Source organism: Equus quagga, unplaced genomic scaffold (genome assembly GCF_021613505.1).
Source record: "Equus quagga isolate Etosha38 unplaced genomic scaffold, UCLA_HA_Equagga_1.0 201726_RagTag, whole genome shotgun sequence".
NCBI lineage: Eukaryota > Metazoa > Chordata > Mammalia > Perissodactyla > Equidae > Equus > Equus quagga.
Genome location: NW_025798543.1, coordinates 36,048 through 42,667, shown reverse-complemented (window position 1 = coordinate 42,667; position 6,620 = coordinate 36,048).

The following is a 6,620-nucleotide window of genomic DNA, read 5'->3' as shown; positions in this document are numbered from 1 at the left end:
GACTAAAGAACAAAATACTGAAAGACCAGTAAGAAATGATGCTTTAACCATGAAGAACAAGTAATTTAAGACAGTGTATTTCTTTTCTTTCTTTCTTTTTTTTTTTTTTTTGCTGAGGAAGATTCTCCCTGAGCTAACATCCATGTGCATCCTCCTCTATTTTGTATGGAGCATGGCTGATGAGTGGTGCAACTCTGTGCCTGGGATCCAAATCCAAGCACCTAGGCTACCAAAGTGGAGTACACTGACTCCACTGCTAGGCCTCAGGGAGAGCCCCTCAAAAAACAGTATATTTCTTATCACAAGCTATAGGGTCCAGTAGTAAGAAACACAATTTTTAAGTGCTGAAGAAAAAACTATGAACCCAGAATACTTTTATTCCGCAAAAAGATTCTTCAGGAATGAAGGAGAAATCAAGACATTCTCAGATGGAGGAAAACTGAGATAATTCATGACCAGTAGATCTAGATGAATGACTTAAAAAGTTTTCTAAACAGACACTTAAGGAAGTTTTCTAAACAGAAAGGTAATGAAAAAAGGAAACTTGGAAGAAAGAACAAAAGAAGAGAAAAATATGGGTAAATACAGTAGACTCCTTCTGTTAATTTTGAAATTTTTGTTTGAGAGTAGAATCAAAAATTATAGTTACTCTCAAATGTAGCTCTCAATGTAGGTAGGAAAAATATTTAAGACAATTGTAAATGGTGTGGATCAAAGTGACATGAAGAAGGTAAACTTTCTATCTCACTTAGTGAAATATCAATATATCAATACATTATAACATTTATTATATAATATACATATATACACATCATGCATTATTATATTTTCATATATATGGAAATATGAAATATTTCCATTTATATGAAAAAGGAAATAAAAAAATAAAGTAGAATCGCAGTTGCCTAAGCTTGGTTGCAGAAGTAGGGATCCAATGCAATCTACCATGAGAAATACATTTGGGGTTATGGAACTGTTTTAAAATCGTGTATGTATTTTCAAATATATCTACCTCTTATTGGTATAGATCAATCCTGCTATTTCTTTTAATCTCCTTTTTATATAAAATTGATTTTATCATGAATCTAGGCTTCTCTACAGAGTAGAATTTTTATTTCTTTATTTCTTTCTCCTACCCGTTATTGACATACCTAGTATGAGTGATATTTTTATCTACATTTTTATGTATTAGTTTTCTTTTTATTGTAACTTTCTAATATTTTTGAATGCATTGAGTGTACATAATTCATTTCTCCCTTTGCTGTGATGGTTTGACAATGTTTCATTTTATTTTTTAATTAATGCATTAGCTGACATTTTAAGTAGTAATATTTGAACATATATTTCCCTATTAATGACGAGTATCAAATACTCTTCCACTCTCTGCCAGATATTAAACATAATCTAAAACTTTTATAATTAAAATAGAGTGACACAGGCATATAAGTTGATAGACTCAACAATGATAGCAGATTAAAAATTAATAAATAGACACAGTTTATATAAAATTTTAGAATATATCAAAGTCAGCTTCTTAAAAGGGCTTTTTAGTAAATGTTATTGGGATAGCTGGATAGCTGTATGAAAAACCTGCAGTTGAGTTCATTTTTCACACCATATGCCCTGTCTTTTTGGCTGCACCTGCCTTCAGCAGAATGCCTGGATAAAGGAGCCATCCCATAGGAACAAGGGGATTTGCATGGTAGTAAGAGTGTATTGTGACTCATACACCACAGACTCCTACCACAAACTGTGGTCATTCTTATTCAGACCCAGAGTTTTCATTGAATAAGTGTTTATCCATTTTCCAGAAACTTTTAGGACAATTTCTAGAGGCTTTTAGTGGTTAATTATTTAATTTTCATCAGATTAAATGGTTTTTTCACAGGAATAGGGTCCATCAAATGGTTCACACCAAATTTCTGGAGTTCTACTCTCTGAATTGATCTTTTACAAATGTTTTTAAAAGCAATTCAATGAAGAAAGATGGCTTTTTTCAATAAACGGTACCGGAGAATTTCAAAATCCAAAAGCATAAAACAAACCTCAATTAAACAGCACACCTTATACAAAACATAATTCAAAGTAGAATGGACTTAAAAGTAAGATGAAAAATTATAATTTCCAGGCAAAAAAAAAAACATAGGGGGAAACTAATTGGGACCTAGGAATAGAAGAAGAGCTTCTAGGCTTCGCATCAAAAGCATAATCAATAAAAGTAAAAATTCACAAACTGGACTTCGTTAAAATTAAAAACGTTTCTCTTTGAAAAATCCTGGTAAGTTTTGGGAGAAGCAAGATAAAAATTCAGAGAAAATATTTGCAAGCTAATATTGGGCAAAGTACTAGAATATATCAATAACTCTCAAAACTCAATGATAAAAAACTCAAAAACCAACTAAGAAATGAGTAGAAGACATGAACTTGTAATTCACTGGATAGTCAGAAGACAAATAATGACTTGAAAAGATGTTCAGCATCATTAGCCATCATGGAAATACAAATTAAAACTGTAATGAGATATCACTACACACTAATCCAAATGATTAAAATGAAAAACTTACAACAGAAAATGGTGGGAAAAAGGCAGAAAACTTGACCATTATATACTTTTAGAGGGAAGGAAAAGTGGTACAACCATCCTGGAAAACTCTTTGAACAGTTTTCTATGAAGCTAAACATACAATTACTATATGACCCAATGATTGTAGTCTTCAAAACTCCATACACACAAGTTCATAGACTTTGATGGCCTGAAAGTTTGTGTCTTCCCCAAATTTGCATGTTGGAATCCTAATGTCCAGTGTGTTGGTATAGAAGGTGGGGCCTTTGGAGGATGATTAGGTCAGAAGTGTGGAGTCCTCATGAATGGGATTGGTGCTTTTATAAATGGGATCTCATATGTCTCCCCAGCCCCTTCCACCATGTGAGGACACAGCAAGAAGGTGCTGGCTATGAACCAGAAAGAGGGCTCTAACCAGAGCATGACCATGCTGGTACTTTGATCTTGGTCTTCCATCTTCTCCAACTGTGAGAGGTAAATATATGCTCTTTATGAGACACCCAACCTCTGGCATTTTTGTATAGCAGCCCACATGGAATAAGACATAGCAGTTTTACTTGTATCAGCTAAAATTGGAAACAACACAGATGCTGTTCAAAGGGTGACTGGTTAAGCAAACTGTGTTGTATATATATTATGGATTGCTATAATATAAGGAATAAAAAAGACATAAAGTATTGATACATGTAACAGCTTAGATGGGTCTTGGAATTATGCTGGGTGAAAAAAGCAAATCTCAAAAGCCTACATACTATATGATTCTTTCTATATAACATTTTTGAAATGACAATATTTTAGAAATAATAAACAGATGAGTAGTTGTTAGGGGCTGGGGAGCTGGGGAGCAGTAGGTCACTGAATATGATCCTAAAGGGCCAATGAGGGATCCTTGAGGTGGTGAAACTGTTCAGTGTCTTGCCAGCAGTGGTGGATACATGAGTCTGCATATGTGATAAAATCGTAGAGGACAAAACACACACAGACTAGTGCATGTAAAACTAAGGAAATCTATGTAACTTTGATAAACTGTATCAATGTCAATATCTGGTTGTGATATTATACTGTAGTTTTCCAAGTTGATTTCATTTGGAGAAACTGGGAAAAATGCGAAGGGATTTGTCTGCATTATTTTTATGTTCTGTATAAATCTACAATTATCACAAAACACAAACCTTCATTAAAAAGAAAATACACTGTTTCAATTTTTCATCTCTAATGTTGGCCAAAATCTAAACGTTTGATGAGATAATGGCTTCAAGGTTGTTAGGGAACAGACGCTCTCATTTGTTGCATGAGGAGATAAAAACCAGTAAAACTTCTATGGAGGGAATTAGAAAATGACTAACAATATTTCACATTAATTTACCTGCTCGAATAATGTCACATCTCCATGAATATAAAAAAGTACATGAAATAGGACTGTACATGGGAGTCTGATTTTATGCTCTACAAAGTCTCCGAATAACCCACATGTCCATCAATATCTTTCTGGTTGCATGAACTTAGGGAATCCATACAATAAAGTGTTATGCAACTGTAAAAGGTATGAGAACAATCTCCGTATATGGATATGGAGTGATCACTGGGATGTGTTTTTAAGTTAGAAAGACACAGTGCTTACTAGTGTGTTTGTATACTGCCTTAGGAAGGAGGGAGATAAAAATAGTTTCAAGAACTCTCACTTTGCTATGGCTCTACTCCCATTGATGGCTCTTATTCTCAGTCAAGGAACCAATGTCAGAGCTCTGCCAGCTGCTAAATATATTTACTCTACAAGTCTGCTCAAGGAATAGAGAAATAACCATAGAGTGGATTTAGGCCCAATAAATCCTCAGTAGCCTCTGGGTCTGAGGCCTTCTCAATTCTAGAAACTTGACAAGGCACCTTTATTTTATATTGGGGCAGCTGATATCAGATATCCATGCTCGGTGTTCTATCGTAGCAGATTTAACTAAGGCTGTGTTAAGATAGTGAAGGGAATTGGAATTTCCACACCTACCAGCAGGTGAAATGAACCACTATGTTCATTCTTTCAGACTGATATCAAGAATAACAATTTGACATATCCACGGATGAATAAAAAGGGTTTGATACTCTGTGGATTTATTCTAGTAACTGTACATTACTTGGAAAAGCAGCTGCATTTGGTATAATGGTATGATTGAGTTTACAGTTGTCCACAATTGATCTCTAAGACCTACCCAGGTTTTATTGACAACATAATCAGAAATCCTGCAAACTCCAAGGCTAGTCTTTCAAAACATTCAAGGACTAATTTCTGCAAATTTCCAATGGATGTAGTATTGCTGTCGGTTTTCTATGTTCCTTGGAATGGTGTGGTAGATTCAATTATGGTTGCCAAAATAAATCTTTCTAAATTGGCCCATGCAGGTAATGTAAAGGAAAATCTTCCAAGAGGATAGAACAAAGAGCTGTAGAGAATAATGACATGATGAGGTTCTTCCAAGTAGCAGGACTGTAGTATAATCAGGGGCCATTTCCTATGAAGCTCTCACTCTTGCCTCTTGGTGGACAGACTGTACTTCCCCCCACTCTTTGACCATGAGTGTGGCTGTGTGTCTTCCCTTGGCCAATGATATATTAGTAGTCATAGTGCAAGTAGAGCTCTGAAGTGTCCTTAAGTAATTATGCTTGCCTCTTGAGCTTCTGCCAATATCTTTTGAAGAGTATGTCCTAGGAAGCCAATTAGTCACAGGAAAAAGAAAGCACATGGAACAAACTTAAACCCAACCTAAGGCCTGGACACAACCCAGTTTAGCCCAGTGCAGATCAGCTGAACTCCAAAAGTGCTTGAGTGAAAAAGAAATCCTATCATTTTACTCAACAACATTTCTGATTATTCCAGTAGAAGGTAATGGATATAGAGGAGTAGTTTCAAACATAATATCACTCACTCTACTTGTCTGGAGTCAGTATGAAGATCTTGCCTGTCACTGAGGTGTCTAATCCAACTATCTGGTCCATACCTGAAAAAAAAATTCCCATGAGGTGAATTTGTGGGAAAACATCAAACAACCATAAAAAAGATTCTGTACAAAAATCCACCTAAATTTACTAATAGGTGGAAATTAACACACTATTAAATAACCAATCAGCCATAGAAGAAGTCACAAGGGTAATTAGACTACACTTGGAGACAAATAAAAACAAACAAAAATAAACACCCTACCATAAATTATGGGAAGCAACAAAAGCCATGCTTCGAGGAAAATTTGTAGCCAAAGATGCTTACCTTAAAAGAGACAAGAAAAAAAGAGCTCAATTCAATAACCTTATTTTACACTATAAGAAACTAGAAAAAAAGAATGATCTAAACTTAAAGTTAGTATAAGAAATGAAATAATAAAGTGAAATAAAAATAGAAAAAACAATAGAGAAAATCAATAAAACCAAAAGTTACTTCTTTGAAATGATCAGTAGAATTGTAAACCTTTAGACTGACTAAGAAAAAAGCAGAGATGACTCAATTTACTAAAATCAGAAAAAGTGGGGACATTATGACTGACACTATAGAAATAAGAAGGATTATAAGAGAATACTATGAACAACTGTAAGCCAACAAATTAGATAACTCTGATGAATTGGACAAATTTCTAGAGACACAAGATACCAAAACTAACTCTAGGAGGAGTAGAAAATATGATAGACCTATAACAACTACAGAGAATGAGTCAGTAATTACAAATCTGATTAAGTAAAACTTAGGGTGATAATGGAAATAGTAGAGTAGGGAGCTCCAATGGCCCAACTCTCCACAGAAACATCAAAAAAAAAAAAATCTGTCAGAATCACCCTTGTCAGAAAATTGGAAAATAGTCAACGTTTTAAGCAATTGGTGAACACTAAATCAAGAAAAATATTATTTATGAATAGTAAAACAGCTTTGTGAAATTTAACTTGGACTCAATCGGCCTCCCTTCCCAGTGGTGGTCATAAAGTGGAAACCTGCATTCCTGGTGTGGGGACCTCGTTCTGGGGGAAGTAGAAGGAATCTTGACTCCACAAAGGTCTGAGACAAGGCACTAGCCCTTGTTGA